The sequence below is a fragment of the Manis pentadactyla genome, chromosome 12 (assembly GCF_030020395.1).
Source record: "Manis pentadactyla isolate mManPen7 chromosome 12, mManPen7.hap1, whole genome shotgun sequence".
Lineage (NCBI taxonomy): Eukaryota > Metazoa > Chordata > Mammalia > Pholidota > Manidae > Manis > Manis pentadactyla.
In genome coordinates, this window is record NC_080030.1 from 71,252,200 (window position 1) to 71,269,119 (window position 16,920).

General features: G+C 42.9%; 1 non-coding gene across 1 annotated transcript; it reads right to left on the bottom strand.

Annotated features, from left to right (window-relative positions):
- Positions 1–15,421: 15,421 nt before the first annotated feature.
- Positions 15,422–15,603, bottom strand: LOC118932040 (U2 spliceosomal RNA). The gene has a single exon (XR_005032594.2). It is a non-coding gene; the product is annotated as a U2 spliceosomal RNA (small nuclear RNA).
- Between the last annotated feature and the right edge of the window lie 1,317 nt (positions 15,604–16,920).

Consider the following 16,920-nt stretch of genomic DNA (forward strand, 5'->3'; position numbering starts at 1 on the left):
CTCAGAATGGCCAATGGGAAGCCAATGCTGATGACGGGTGACTGTAGACACTCCAATTTCCCTTCAAGGAGGTGGATTCTTCTGGTGCAACAGCACGCTTACCCAATGCATCAACAGCACCATGGTAGGACCCTGCTTTTCTGTAATGCTGGTGCCCCAACTAACTTTGTACAGCAAACCTGAGGTAAGACAGGCACTAGACGAATGGTCTATATATCAAAACACTAGACAGAAGAGGGTGGCTTTTCTAATGGTGCTGGTGGGATTGAGTCTAGTTACTGCAGTGTCCGCAGCCGCCACAGGGGCAGGAGCGTTAGGCCATAGCTTAGTGAGCTCTCAGGGTCTAGCAAGTCAATTGGCAGCATTAGACTATAGAGTGAGCCTAACCTTAGGAGAAACCTCAACCTCCCTTATTTCCCTCCAGCGACAACTTGCTTCCCTTGCCCAGGTCACCCTTCAAAATCGGCGGGCCTTAGATCTGCTTACTGCAGAAAAGGGCGGAACCTGTATTTTCTTGCAAGAAGAATGCTGCTACTATGTCAATGAGGCTGGGGTTGTAGAGCAAAGCACAAAAAAACTGCAAGAATTACAAAAAGACCTCCACAAAACACAAGTACCTGAAGGCAGCCCTTATGGGTGGCTTCAGTCTCCCATAATGGCCTGGCTAATGCCTCTGCTAGGCCCCTTAATAACAGTTTGTGGTTTACTCTTAATCGCCCTGTGTGTTTTCAAGTTCCTTCAACAGTGCATAGCAGAAATTTCACACATAAAAGTTAATCAACTGTTGCTGCGCGAGTACTCGCCCCTCCCGACTGAGCCTCCAGCCATCAACCAGTCTTAAATCCCCCACATCGCCCCTCCTCAGCCGGAAGTAGCCAGATCAAGTCGGCGCCCATTATAACCAAAAGGCTGAAATGTAAGGCTGAGAGCACTGACGGGAGGAGCAAGCACGTCAGACCCTGATGACGTGTCAAAGTCCCCGGCTGCTGTCCCCTCCCAATCTGATATGTTAGCCAATCCTCGCACTGCTGTAAATCTAAGCTCTGCCTCCCCCTACCTTCTTTAAAAATTCGCTGCCTGTCTGCTTATGCGTGCAAATTCCCCAGCCTCTATTTCTGTAGACTGGGGAAATCTCGCCCGGGTGTTTACGTTCAAATAAGTTACCTGGCCCTTTGTTGCCTCTCTTCGCCTGCTTATTTCAGCTAGAATTTATCTTACACATCTAATGTAAGGAGAGGCCCTAACACTCCTCCTCTTAGCCCTTTTTCTCTCCCCTTGTGTTAGTCCTGGGTGACACTCCATTTTCCAGGCATTGCTAGCCTGTTGTCTGTTTGAGGGACTTGACCGTATCTCATCTTTGTAACTCCAGTGACTGGCCCAGGACTGGTTCACAGAAGGTGCTCTGTCAGAGGACCAAGCACTTCTTCAATCCCAGAGGAGGAATCTAAGGCCCAGAGAGGTTGCTAACATACCACCATCACACAGCAGCCACCTGGTACAGCTGGTGTGACCCCAAAGAGGATGCAAATCTAGATCAGGACGTGATGCCTGAATAAAGCCTTCGTTGGTGATTACTAACCACATGGGGAGCAGTCCCTGCACTGCCTACCACACCCTTAGCCAGGGTTTTAGAATGTGGCTTTTCATGATTAAGACAAAATGCAATTGTGTTACCAAATCTCACCTCTTTTCACCCACATGTAGGTTATTGAGGATTCATTTTTGGTGGCAAATGAAATGACTTCCGCAGGATTTCATCTACATGCAGCTTTCAGGAGTAAGTTCACTATATCCGTTCTTGGAGAAGCTTTCTTGATCACTCTTCTAGTAGACATGTGACCTACTGTATATGTAAATCCATCCTCTATTAATCAGAACATATGTGCCAGGTAGCAAGTAAAGTGAAATGCTTTATTCACATTCTCATTTTATCCTCGCAACACTGAGGTACTTTAATTTTCCCTCTGTTACAGATGAGAAACCTGAGGCTGATAGAGATTAAGTGACTAGGGCATCACTGTACAGCTCTGTGTTGCAGAGTTAGGATCCCCAGTTCCAGCTCACTCCAGTGTCCTAACCCCCTTTTGCTGAACTCAGGTCTGCATTCCCCTAGCCTCTACGAGTGCTGGCAGCTGACAGCTTCACTCAGTGTCTCTCTGGCACTTTGCTCAGCTAGGGGAGAGGCCTTGCCCCATTCTGAGGGCAGTCCCTACCCCATATGACTGGCTGATGCAGGAGTACAAGTGCCCTGTCTCCTTGCCCCAGTTTGGGATAGCTCTGAAGGCCTTCTGTGGTGATTAATTTCGTGTACATTTGTCTGGGCCAAGAGATGTCCAGATAGCTGCTTACACATTAATTTGGGGTGTGTTTCTGTGGGTGTTTCTGGAAGACATGAGCACTGGCATTGGTGGACTGAGTAAAGCGGATGGCCCTCCCAGTGTGGGTGGGTGCCATCCAATACTGCAGAGGGCCTGAACAGACCAGAAGGCAGAGGAAGATTTGCTTTCCGCCCTCCTGCTTGAACGGAGACAGCAGCCTTCTCCTGCCTCTGGTGTGCCTGGCCCTCAGGCCTTTCGGGTCCCAGCTCTCAGACGACAGAGTGGGGGGCTTCTCAGCCTCCGTAATTGCATGAGCCGACACATTATAATATATATATATATATATTTATATCTCTCTATATAAACACTATATATACATATATACACACACTACTGGTTCTGTTTCTCTGGAAAACTTATCTAATACACCACCCAACTCCAGACTTTGTGTGGATTGGCTGAGGCTCTTGCTATTGAGTTGTAGATCAGTTTCTCCTTCTGGCCAATTCTTCTGCCTCCTTTTCTTTACAAGTGATGACCCTTAGAGCAATCCGCCCAAATAAGCTTTCCTGTCCACCAACCTCCATCTCAGAGTCGGCTTCCTGGGAAACCCAAACCACGTGTTATACCATGTGCAGCTTCCATAGTTCCTATAGTCTTTCTTTCTCATCAGGACTGGAACACGGATCCTTTCACACACCTACACACACAAATGTTCTCCTTCAGCGAGCACAGATTATTCACAATGAATTGCTTGCTGTGCCCTGCTCCTCTGCTCCATCTGCAGAGGGGCCATGGAGAGAGGGGAATCCTGGGCCTGCTGTGTGTCTCTCTGAGAGTAAGTATGTGAATCTGCACCAAAGAGCCCACTTTTAATTTTCTTTTTCTACACTAGCTCTCTCTCTTCCTTCCTTCCCCCTCTAACATTCATTATTTTGCTGTGAATATAAATACAAGAGTAGAGTCAGGGGTAGGGTTGAAATAGGCCTGCAAATGGGTAGGATAGATGTACTTTACCTGAAAGAGCATCCTATAAATTTTACCTTCAGAGTAGTTCCTGATTTCATCTACTTCCCTCCTTCCTCTCATTTTCTCTCGCCTGCTTTAGTCCACCAGTTTTACCTAGATTACTACAACAGACCCTCAGTTTATTCCTTGTCTCCTGTCTTGTTCCCTCCTAACAAATACCCAAAATGCAGCCAGTGACCCTCAGGGTAAATTTGACCTGTTAACCCACTTGTTTAAACCTTTGAGTGGCTTTCTATGGTTCAGAGGGTCAGCTGTGCTCCAAAGCTCATTCTCCCTCCCATAGGATGGACTTATCATCAGGAAACAGTGACTATGTTTGACAGGCTCCCTTCTTTCTGCGTGTGACCATATGATTAGCTCTTGCCAATGGAATGTTAGCAAAAATGGTGTAGGTCCCTCCAGACCATGGATTTTAAGAGGTAAATGTGGTTTGCTGTGCTTTCTTCTCATCTCTTCTGGCTGGAAGAGATAAGATCCTAGGGGTTGATGGAGGAACAAACAGAAGAAGCCTGAGTTCCTCAATCACCATGTATGAGAGGCGTCTGCTGACCAGAATCTTTCAATTATATGAGCAAGAAATAATTTTCTGTTGAGTCTGAACAATTATCTATGTATCTATCTATCCATCTATCTATGTATCTTATAAAGTGTTCTAATTATTACAGCTGCCAGCTTACCCAAATGAGTAGACTATTACTGTTATGACAAACCTTAAACTCTGTAACCTAACTTAAAAGGTCCTGTGTGATTTAGCTCCTTCTTGCTTCTTTGGCCTCCTCACTGTGGTTAGCCCACAGGCTCTGGAGATTATGCACATAGGTTCATATCCTAGCCCCCCTACTAGCTGTGTGGCCTTGGATAAAGTACTTAACCCCTCTGTGTTGTCTCCATTTGCCCTCTAGAAGAAGGAGATAACATTTGTCAAGAGCTTTGAAGAGTCTGAAATTTTACACTACTTATAAGCCAGCTTGCTACACTTCTACAGATGCTGACAGAAGACAGGAGACTCCACAGCCAGAGTAAAAGGACTTTATCACTCACAGCCCAGCAGGTGATATGAGCTTCATATTTATATTGGCTCCTCTTGTCCTCCAAGATCCCCAGGGTGATGCAGATGCCAGGCCAGGCAGATGTGATACATGCTGTGGGTTCGCGTCACGACTAACAGACCTGAGCTTGGGGATTCCAACTCTTTGTAAATGGCCCATGGGCAAATCTACTTGAACTTTGCCCCAACAGGAAGCACTATCTTTATTATAATAGGCAAACCTAATAAACAAATCACCCTGTGCTCTGGAGGTGATATGTCTATCATCTTCCCAGGGAGATATAACCTCCTCATTGGATTACTGTGAGGGCCAAGTCAGGTATCACCTATACAGGCTTAGAATGCCTGATAGGTAATAAACGCTCGATAAATGAGCTGTTGTTATCATGTCTCCCCATCCCACTTCTTTCTGCAAGCTGTTCTGAGTCCTTTTCATTTGCTCAGACATGCCATGCTTTCCTTTGCCTCTGGGATTTCACATTGGGCACTCTGTCTGAAATACTCAGCCCCACCCCAAGCCCTGCTCCTGCCTCTACCCCGCTTTTGGTCCCCACCCATGAGCTTAGGTGCCTCTGCTCTCCCACAATCTGCTCACTCTATTCCCCTCTTGGCATGCTTAGCAACCCTAAGTGTTGATGTTGTTTAAGTTTCTTAAAATCCCCTGGAATGTAAGCTCTGGGAAGTTAGAGAAAATATGAAGCAACAGAAAGTGGCTCTGGCTAGCTTAAGGAATAGAAAGAATTTATTGGAATGTTTCTGGATTATCTCATGGAATCAAAGCTGGAATCGAACAATCAGGAACATGGGAGGGGAGGGAACAGGTGAGCTCAGTGACCTCAGCAGCCGGTGTCTGCAGATCCATTATGTGACTCATCTCTAATGATTCCCAAATATGAGGCATATCTTTCCCAAATTTCGAAGACCAGAAAGAGAATCTGAATTCAGTTTGAGTTAGATGATCACATTGGATAAGTTAGCCATGGTGGGCAGACGGAGTTACCCAATACAGACACAGGCAGTGGGGACCACTCCCAATGTAGGGATGTCACACTGAACCGGTCACCTCCAAGGACTGTCTGTCACTGGGAATATGCCCATGCGCTTTGTTCTGACTCCAGGGTGCCTCCTCCAATGCTTCCCCCATTGCTATAGGACTATTCTAGTCCTAAGCCATGGTCTCCCAGCTTCGAACCCAGGCTTCCCTGTTCTATTTTGTGACACTGGGTCTGGGGCTCACAGAGAAGCCACAATTCTGCTCTGCCAAGTGGACCCATGTCAGGCTCTGGCAATAGGGGGCACTAGAGGAAGGTGCAGGGTTGGAGGTGCGGGAAGGGATTGCTCCTGCCTGGCGGCTTCCTGTTTTTGTTAGGGTGACTCACCCACCTTGCTTCCTCTCCCAGCAGTACCAGTTCACTCCAGTAGCAGCCCTCGATTCCAGTTTGCCGCCTTTCCAACACTCACAAGACACCAGCACCAGTCCAGCAGTACACACCTCGGAGTGTGGGGTCCCAGCCACGTGGGTCCTCCCCTCTGAGCTCAACGCAGCCCCCCAACCCCACCCCAGGTAAGCCGCACCCCCTCCTCAAGGTCTGAGCTTCAGCTCCACCCGGCCTCCTCTCCGGGCTTCTTCAGCAGCAGCCCCAGCCTCTCCTTAGCTGGGCACCAGCTGCTCTCCGCGGCCCCTGTCCCTGAAGTAAGATGCTGCTCTCCTGTCTTTTCACTTATCTGGTCAATATTCTTTACAGCAATGTCTCTTTATTAAAATAACTCGTGCGATTTCTGTTTCCTGACTCACCCTGACTGATATGAGGTCTATCCATCCCTAGTTAGGCTATTATTCAGTCTTAAAAAGGAATGAAATTCTGGTACGTGCTGTGTCAAAGATGAACTTGGAAAACATTAGGCTACATGGAATAAGCCAGACACAAAGGGAGAGATGCTGTGTGAGTCCACATGCATGAGGTGCCTACAGTAGGCAAACTCGCAGAGACAGAGTAGAATAGGGACCACCAGGGGTCCTGGGGGTGGGCGGATGGAGAATTATTGCTTAATGGGTACAGAATTTCTATTTGTGATGATGAAAAGATCCTGGAAATTTGAAGTGGCAATGGTTGCACAACACTGTGAATGCATTTAATACCACCAAGTTATACACCTAAGAATGGTTAAAAAGTAAATTTTACTTTAAGTATATTTTACTACAATGAAAAAAAAATCACCAAAATATGCTTCTGTGCTCTCATTGACTAAACATTGATTCAGCAAGAAAAAAATCTGTGAAGGTAGCTTTGAGTTTTTCCTCGGCAGTCTGTGGTTGTGCTGCCTTCCTGGCTTGTGCATTTGGCAATCATAATTGGTGGGCAATCAATTTATTGGTATATTTATTGGCATATATATATATATATATATGGCAGTATATTTATTGCTATTGTTTCTCTCAACATTGGCCTCAAACAGGACTTCAGCATGGAAGTTCTGGTACAAGATGGTCATCCGTTTGGTGTTTCTCTTTTTGTCACAGTGTTGAAATCCTAAGTCGCTATGGTCAAAAAACTCCTCGCTGCTATATGTAGAAGCAGGAAGCACAGAGCAAAGTGAACTCTCTCTACTCTAGTGCTTTGTTTGCCTTAAAACAGTTAATTTTAACAAGGAAGATTTAGGGTAATAGTTTGTCCTAACATCGCCAATTGATGGAAGATAATAGGGCAATAACAGATGGTTTTGGGCCCAGAAGATTTCCCCCATTATCAATTCTTCTCTTAATGTACCATTTCAGTAAAGTTTCAGTAGCAGTAATAAGATTTTTCTCTCTCTCTCTTTCCATCAAGGAATGAGGACAATTTAGATATTTTGCTTAAGAGTAAAATAATATCAACAAATGTAAACCCAGCCTAATAACTTTCATTTTCTTGATGAGGCGCATCTAGATATGCTAGCCGGCTGCCAGAGCCTGCAAATACAACTGGCCCTCCTCGGAGCTCTTTCTCGCCTGTCTTGCCCCAGGTCCCGTACTGAATTCAATGGTAGGTTAATTGGATTGGCTGTGTAATATTAAATTGAGACGATCTCCATTAAATTTATTTATAAATTCTATTCCCTAAATAGTGACAGTGAGATAGTAAACTTTTTTTTTACTACCATAGTTAACATCCCCCTAAAGAAGGAAACATGTTTAGGGCATTTGGATTTACTCAGGAAAGGAAAATATAGTCACAAAACGGAAAAAGGAGAGAGACACAGAGGGAGAGAGGCAATATCACTTAACTTCTGAAGGGAGGCCAGGGCTTCAGGTGACTTGTGGGGAAACTGCTCTCTGGATCTTTTTATCCCGGACTCCAAGAGCCTCAAGACATGCTGAGCGACATGGTGCCACAAGGAGGGAGGAAGCGCGTCTCCAAGATCACACCCACAGCCATAGCGCAGGCTCCCCTCCCGCTGTGTGCCTGTGCAGGAGGCGACCTGCAGTGACGACCGGAGGGACCACGGACTCACTCCAGGCAAAGAGCTGGTGCCTGGTTCTCCAGCCCTGGGACGCAGCGGCAGGCACTACGTGAAGGACCAGTGTGCAAGAAGGGAGCAGGCCTCCCAGCAGCCGCCCAGCTGCGGTGCCTGGGGGGCGCCAGCCCAGACGCCGGAAGCACGCTCCGGCTCCTCCACCTGCCAGCAGTAAGATCTTGGGCAGGCCAAATTGTGTGTCTCTGTTTCCTACCAGTACAGTAGGATTAAAAATACCTGCCTTCTCAGACTATTTTGAGAATTAAATGAGATAGTACACAAAGATCTTAGACCAGGGCCTACCGTATACTAAAGCATTCAATAATTGTTAACAATTTTTATTAGCACTCTTCTCTTCAACTTAGAGCCCCAGGGCTCTGTGCTGAGGATGGCCACACGGTCCCGTGAAGAAGAGTGAATGCTGAGAGGGAGGAGAGCACCACCGGCCCACTTTGGCAAGGGTTAAAGCCGGTCACCGAACCCGGGCAGAGCACAGCTCAGCTGCAAACGCTAACTGCTAGCCCTCAACTCTCAAGGTGATAGAGTCCAGTGTTAACCACATGGTTAGAGCCAGCGTCATAGGGCAAGAAAAGGAAGGCATCATGTGTGGGTGTGGAGATAGCGTGGGCTGGGGTTAACGGGGAGGTGCCTAGGTTCATATCCATTTCTGCCAGCTACTAGCTGAGTTCACCGGCGAGTTATGTAACATCTCTATGCAATGGTTTCCTCCTCTGAAAAATGGGGATTTTAATGGTATCTACCTTAAAGGGTTGTTATGAGGATCAAATGAGTTAAAAGTGGAAGAGCATTGAAAATATTGCCTGGAACATAGTCAAGTGTTATATAAACATCCACAGCTTAAAGAGTTTATAACAATTGTTATTTCCATGTGAGTTTAACTCTATTATCTACCCACAACCTCAGATCTTTAGAGGAATTAAAGATGGGAACATTCCCCAATGCCACAGTATTTCTGAATTACCTAGAGTCTTGTTTTTCAGACTCTGTAAATATGATGAATCAAGTACACCGAGTGTACACCATTCCCTGGTGAATGTTTCTTGTGTTTCCCAAACAGGAAAATGGGAAGAAAAGGAAGGAAGAAGAGAAAACCCTGCCTAGTGAAAATGAACCAGATGGTTATAAAAAGCATAGACTTTCAGGAGGCAGAAAAGGAGAAAATATAGAAGAGGATCAATGAGGGGGAAGATGGGCACCATAGCTGGGCGAAGGAGCAGTTTGGTGTAATGGGTTAAACCAGTTCTGGACTCTGCAAGACAGTTGCACTAGTGAGACTGGTAGCACTCGCAGGAGGGCACATGCCTCTCCATCCCCTCTCCTCCCTCCCATGATGCCTCTGTATTTTTAGCCTGTGGGGATGGAATGATGAATGCCCCAATGGAAATAATGTTGGAAGGAGATTTTTCTTGGCAAAATGGCAGAAAAGGCTGCCAAGTATTTTCTAAGATATAAACAATTTGTCCACCTTCATCAGGGAAAGATTAACACATGTTATTCCTGAGTCAGTGTGGGATTTTCACTTGCCGTAGTTTGCAATTTGAGTTCTCCCCGATTATTGTGAGCTTTTGCAACCTGGTGTGCAGTAAGCACTCCATTACCCTGGGAAATCACTGGTGTTCCAGCTGCTAGAATCAAATCATCAGGCACAAATCAGGAAATAAAAATCTTCTACTCAAAATAGACAAGTGAGGCGTGTGGTTTGGAAGTAGCGCTGATTTGGGCTTGGATTTTCTCTTGGTTATGCCACCAACTGTCTCGCTTTTACAGTTATAAGAGAGGAGTACGGGATTCAGTGATTTTTAAGATTCCTTCCAGCTCTGCATCTGTGATCTGGTGTTCAGTGTTATTACAGACTACTCTGGGCAGAAAGCAGCTCTGTCTTCATATTCATGATAAAAACCTTCCAGAATGTCAGTGCTCCCTCTTACGTTTTGTAGTGTCCTTTTCCCCCAGGGTCACACAGTGAGTGCCTCTACCAGGCCCTCTAGAAGCTCATGGCTTTCCACTGCAGAGTGTGGATTCCCGCTCTCACCAGACCTCGTATCCTTACTATGTTCTAGAATGTACCCTGTTTGAAACACTAGCCCCATTTCCTCTCTTAACTCCCATCTCCAGAGCTATACTCTCAGCTAGATAGCTTTAAAAATTATGTATTTAAAAAATGTTCCTCTTTTTTGGATAGATATCTGCCTTTAATATGAACTTAACCAAAAGGAATGGTAGGAATTTCAGTTACCATGAATGCTGGGGGATACTCTCTCACACCCAGAACCTTTGGGAGTTCCAAATAACACTCAGAGGCAACTGCCTACATGTGAAGTCTACTTATATCTTCAGGGAATCCAATTAAAAAAATATCAAATACCAGCTTGTGTGCATTTTATGGTTCTAGGGCCTGGTGGAGTGAAAGGTATATCACAAAGACAAATAAGACAGTTCTTTCTTTTAAGAAGCTTAAGATTTAGTAGAACTATAAAATGTTTTTTATCTTAATGGATAGTTGAAAATATTTTTACTATAGTAAAATATACATAACAAAATTTATCATTTTAGCCATTTTCTTTTGTTTTAATTGAAGCATAGTTGTATATAATGTTATGGTTCCAAGTGTACAACATAGTGATTCAACAATTATATACATTAAGCAGTGTTCACCAGGGTAAATGTTAACATCTGTCACCATACAAAGATATTACAGTATTATTGACTATATTACCTATGCTGTAAATTTTATTGCCATTACTTATTTATTTTATAATTGGAAGTTTGTATCTCTTTATCCCCTTCACCTATTTTTCCCATCACCACCTCCATGGTTCTCTGGCAACCACCAGTTTATTCTCTTGTGTTTCTAAGTCTATTTCTGTTTTGTTTGTTCATTTGTTTTATCTTTCAGATTCCACATATAAGTGAAATCATATAACATGTATCTTTCTCTACCTGACTTATTTCATTTAGTATAATACCCTTAGGTGCACTCATGTGGTCACAAATGGCAATATTTTGTTCTTTTTTATGGCTGAACATTCCATTGTATACCTGTACAACTTCTTCTTTATCCATTCTTCTATTGATAGATACTTAGGCTGCTTTCATATCTTGGCTATTGTAAATAATGCTGCAATAAGCATAGGGGTTTTTATCTTGGTATATTTCCAGAAATGGAATTATTGGGTCATGTGATATTTCTTTTCTTAAATTTTTTGAGGAACCTCTATGTTTTATCATGGTGACTATACCAATTTACATTCCTCCCAACAATGCATGGGGTTCCCTTTCCTCCACATCCTCATCAACACTTGCTGTCTCTTGTCCTTTTGATTCAGCCATTCTGACTGGGTATGAGGTGATAACCTCATTATGGTTTTGATTTGCATTTCCCTGACTATTAATGATGCTGGGTATCTTTTCATGTATCAGTTGCCTATGTGCCTGTCTTTGGAAAACTGTCTATTCAGGTCCTTTGAACATTTTTAAATAAGATTGTTTTTTGGTGTTGAGTTGTATGAGTTCTTTATATATTTTGGAAATTAACCCCTTATTGGTATGTCATTTGCAACTATATGTTCCCACTCAGTAGGTTGCCTTTTCATTTTGTTGATGGTATCCTTTGCTGTGCAGAAGTTTTTTAGTTTGCTGCAGTCTTGTGTATTTATTTTTCTTTTGTTTCCCTTGCCTGGAGAGACATAGCCAGAAAAGAATTACTCATGTTGATGTTCAAGAGCATTTTAACCATTTTTAAGTGCACAATTTGGTGGTATTAAGTACAGGCATGTTGTTGTGAAATATATTTTTATCCACAATTACTTATTTATTTTTTGAGAGCCATTTGTTTCAGTACATAAAAATGAGCAAGTTATAGTTCACACCTTGGAGAACTTACCTTTTGGGTGTAACTTAGCTGAAGAAATAAATGTGATATAATTGGTCAAGAATTTTAAGGCAGTCAGCCTGCCTGCCTTCTTTCCTTCCTTCCTTTCCTCTTTTCCCTTCTTTCCATTTCCTAAAATTATCTAAAATGGATTACAAAATATATATAAGATAACAGGGCGAAGTAAATGTAAATTTGTCAGGATACATAAGGGTAGGAAAGTGAGATGGGACCATGTACGAGGTTAGCAAAGAAAATACATGTCCTGAAGCCCTGTGAATGTGTTCAAGACAAGCTTCAGATTTTACTCTAACCCTCCCAGAGCCAGTTTAGCAGAGAAATTTGATCCATTATAAGATTCAGTGTCCTGCCTGTGCCGTAAAACAAAAACAGCTGCTCAAGAGCACATGGCTTTCCTTGATATTGAGATCAGAGAGAAAGTTCTCCTGTGGGTGTAACTGAGAGGATATGTGTGGTATAATGGACAACATCCATCTGTACTGTCTACACAGTAATGAATCATTATGGACTGAATAACCTTCACTACAAGCCCATGGCATTGTTCGGAAGGTTAGTTCAGTAAAAACAGTGTGGTTCCAGTCCTTGGGTCTCTACTAGTCTGGCCTAATCCCATGATAGATTTTAGAGGGTCTAGGGTGAATAAAGGTGAACTAAGATGTTCATCACCATAGTCCTTTAAGTGGCCTCAGACAGCCACCTGGGCACATCCCCAGGTTGAATGCTTCTATCCCAAAAACTGCTTCTGTTTGTGTTAATGTGCCTTACCAGTATCACCATTGTCTATGACATGAGAAAAGTAGGGAAGTATTGTTTAGGGCTATTCTAGTTTGTGATGGTGGCTGTATCATCAATACCTAAGTGGCTGCTAAGTTCAGTGTATCCAAGTGGGAAGGCCTAGCAGTGTGATGTGGGCTTCCCAAAGTGGTATTAAGCAATAAACTGGAAGGAGGAGAACCAAATCACATGGAATTTTAGCTCAGTGGAATTCTATCTCCAGTTCATTTCTTCCAACCCTGAGTCTCAATGTAAGTGCTGTCATGGTCTAAGTTCTAGATGGACAGAAATGACCAGGGTCTATAGGGCCCATGAGGATTAGCCCATTTGTCATGATTTTGGCTATTAAGCATTGCTAGTGTGGGGAAAACCCTCACTGTAAGAGTCTTGGTGGGTGGCAGGGAGCACTGGAGAAGCCATGAATTGGGCAAGTACCATCCTCTTGTTGCACATGACTTGGCTAAATGTACATTCAAACTTTAATTCTTAAGTAAATGGTGGAGGGACTGTGAGATTTGTTTCTCAGTAGTTGTGATGGTGCCTTAGCAACATTTTATATGACTGATGACAGTGTCCAGGGACAGCTGATTGGAACGGCCAGAGAAGTATTCAGCTATGACTGCAGTAGTTCCTGTCTGACTATGTCTTTCCCTTAGGTTTTGCCTGTTTTGTGAGCCTAATTCTCCAGCTTCTGAGTTACCCAATATTTTTTTTCAAATATTCTTTTATTGCTTAAGGTAGCCAGGCTGTAATAAAGAATCTTGATGATACAGCCCACAACCAAAAGCTAAGGGAAAGGTTACTTTAGTCAGGACCAGTTTCTTCAGAAAGTGATACAGAGGTCAGTCATGATCCAGAACTTAGTACCAAATTACCCATGCTTGCCATGCCACCCATGACACACAGGCCAGAGAAACATAATCTTGTAATAAGACAAGAAACACATTAGGTAGAATATTTAGTTAGCCAATAGGTCTTTTTTTATTAAAGTATAATTGATATAAAAGATATTCGTTTCAGGTGTACAATGTGATATGACAATTACATACCTTATGAAATGCTCACCAGGGTAAAGGTAGTTAAGGACCTTTAAAAAATCGGATAGTTTCTATAATTCTGGACCTATGTCAAAAGGCCACATCTGTAAAGCTGATAAAGGCAAAACAAATTATTAGAATCAGAGTCCACACTGACATTTTTTTTGAAACTCAAAAGTACTTTAATATGAATGAAAATGAAGATACAACATACCAAAATTTAAGGAATGCAGCTACTTACAGGGAAGGTGATAGTCGTGAATATATTTGGAAAAGAAAGGTCTCAAAAACCCAACTTTGCTCCTGAAGACACAGGAAAAAGATCAAAATGAACCAAAACCAAGTGATGAAAGTAACATTTAGCATGGAATTCAAGCAAAGAGAAATGAGAAAAAAAATGCAAAAAAATCAACTGGCAAAAACTTGGTTCTTTCAAAAGATAAACAAAATCAACAAACCTTTAGCAAAAGTGACCCAGAATAAAAATGAAGCTAATATAAGTGTCACCACAAAAAGTGTGTCTGCACATATATAAATGCAAACAAATACAGCTTATTACATATAACCACATCAGGCCACAACTATTAGACCTTACTATCAGGCAATGTCTACTACACAGGGTATTGAATAATCTGCTCTATGAATCATAAAACTATTAATCGTTATCTTCATTCCAAATACCTCTTGTTTTTGCACTAAGTTCCTTCCCTCTGTTGTATAGAACTTCCTTGTTTCTTCTTGGAATTTATTCTCAAAAGATTCTTGGTAAATGTGCAAATCAGAAAGCATATTTAAAAGTCTTTGAATCAAACATTGATCAACCATATCACCATTTCTTTCTTTTTCAATCAACAGAAGAGTCCCATCTATAGTCTTGCTCTAAATGTTCTGATCACAAATAATTCAAGCCCCATGTCCCAAATGGATGATAACACTGGAATCCTTAAAAATGTAAGTTCTATCTAGGAATCATGATCATTTGTCTGCAATGATTTTGCCAGCATTTATCCACTTTCTTTAGAAAATAGTCACTATCCAAAGAATTCTCTCTGAACTGATGAACTTGTGCCTTGATATGGAGTTCACAAAGCCACTTTAGTTCTTTATACAAATTTGCAGATAATTGTAGGAGCAAAAGTTTTCAACAGTCTGATAGAGTTCTTCCTGGGAGTATTTAATGGAGACATTGTTCTGGATAGCTTGTGTAGCCTCTTTTAATTTTTGCCATAGTTCTTCAGTATACTTTTCCAGCATCAGAGGTTTATCTTTAAAGTTTTTGATTACCAACTTCTTGACAGAGCCAGTGCCAGACTTGATACTGGAAAAACTGGACAGAGTCACAGGGGTTTCAGTCAGGTCCTCTGTGTGTGGGTCTGCAGCCACAGAGAAAATTATCAAGTTTGGTTTTAAATTGCTCTTCTTCCTCAGAGACAGGAGCACATGAAGAAGATGGCCATTTTCACATTATGCCCTCTGTGCAAAGCGAAGAAATACCTCAAAAACGACAGCTGACTACCCCACGGTCTCGAGGTCTCACAAGACCTCACCCTTTCTCCTCTGGAGTTGTTGGTGTCCACAATTACCGTTATGACCATCACTTGGCAACCGCAATTGTGAACGTAGTTCTGCAACCGGAGAGGGGAGAGATGAACTAGAGCCATGTTGAAAAAGAGATTATGCTGTAGATAAGCGAGAAGAAATGGGCTTGATCATTGACATCCCGAGTGTATGTAGTTAGTGATTTAAACAGCCTGAGTGTGGAGCTTTAGGTGTATCAATTCTGCACCTTTTGTTACCACGGTGAAAGAACGGGTGCACCGTTCCACTGCAATACCAGGCTGACGCGTGAAATGGATGGAGCCAGCTCCTACTCCACTTCGTGCTGCAAAAATCCATTTAATGTATTGTCCTCGGATAGAGGACATACCAGATATTAAACTGATAAAACAGATACTACACTTGATCTCAGCCAAAAGGCCGAGAAGGGATCCACACTGATATTTGTCCTGGAAGCCCTCTGGGGGCCAGAAACTCATCCCCCAGGAGATCACAGTCATCTTGAGCTTAGTAACAAGGGGAGAATCCTGGGCTGGAGAACAGGCATCCTGACAATCTGAAGGCATTCAGGACAGGCTACCCTCAAACATGGCACTTAGGCCCTGAATATTTTGAGCTGAAGGAAGGACTTCCTGAACTTCTCCTAAAGCACATCATAAAACCCTCTTGTGAGAAGTGCCCTCCGCTTTTCATCAAAACTAGCATAAAAACGCTCAGGTTGAACTGTTTCTGGAGCTTCATTCCCTTATGAAGATTCCCACGTCATGTAAAACTTTTATTAAATAAATGTATATGAATTTTTCCTGTTGCTCTGCCTTTTGTTACAGTGGTCCCAGTTGAGAACTTAGAAGTGAAGGGGAAAAATATATTTTTCCTCCCCTGGAAATCACAGCATCTGAGGTAGCTGGCTTAAATCTGTGAAGCTGAAAGAGCAATCTTCCCAAATGTGACCTCCAACCTGACCTAGGACTTGACCTACCATATTGACAAGTATGACTCGTGGCTGCATAACTCCAGTCATGCTTCCATTTGCACACTGTCTTCTTTGTGTGTCTCTGTCTTCTGTCTCTTGTAAGGACATTTGTCATTGGATTTAAGGTTTACCTGGGTAATCCAGGATGATCTCACCTCAAAATCTTTAATTTAATTACATCTTCAAAGATCGTTTTTCCTCTTTTTTCCAAATGAGGCCACATACACTGGGTGGATGTATCTTTTGGGGGGGCCACTATTCAACTCACCGCAGCAACATGTGGCTCCCCAGACCCAGGCCTCCGTGTGAGCAAGGAGGTGTCTGCTAGTGAGCGCTGAGTTCAGCTGGGGTTTGCTTTTGGCTCACTGGTGGTTCCTGGGAGCTGCTCTTTCCCAGGCCAAGGCAGAGCATTGGGAGTAGGGTGGCTCATCCTGCCTCCATTCCCAGTGGAGGCTTTTCATTCTCAACTCCCATAGAAAAGAAAGCTCTCCATGTCCCTATTTCCTAAAGACTACCATGCCTGCTTTTATTTACAGCATTAAAAATAAATTTCTAATTACCTTCGATTTCTATAGTTAATTTAGGGATTCTCCAAAGAAATTATTTCAGTAGCTCAGGCATTTTAAAATTTAATTCCAACCTGTCACTATTGTTTCACCTTGTTTATGAACCCAATCCCTTTTTTGGTTTTAAATAGGGTATTACATGGCTGCTCTTTTTACCCTCCATTCCCATGTTTTTTTTTGTGTGTGTGTGTGTGGAATTAACTCTTGAAT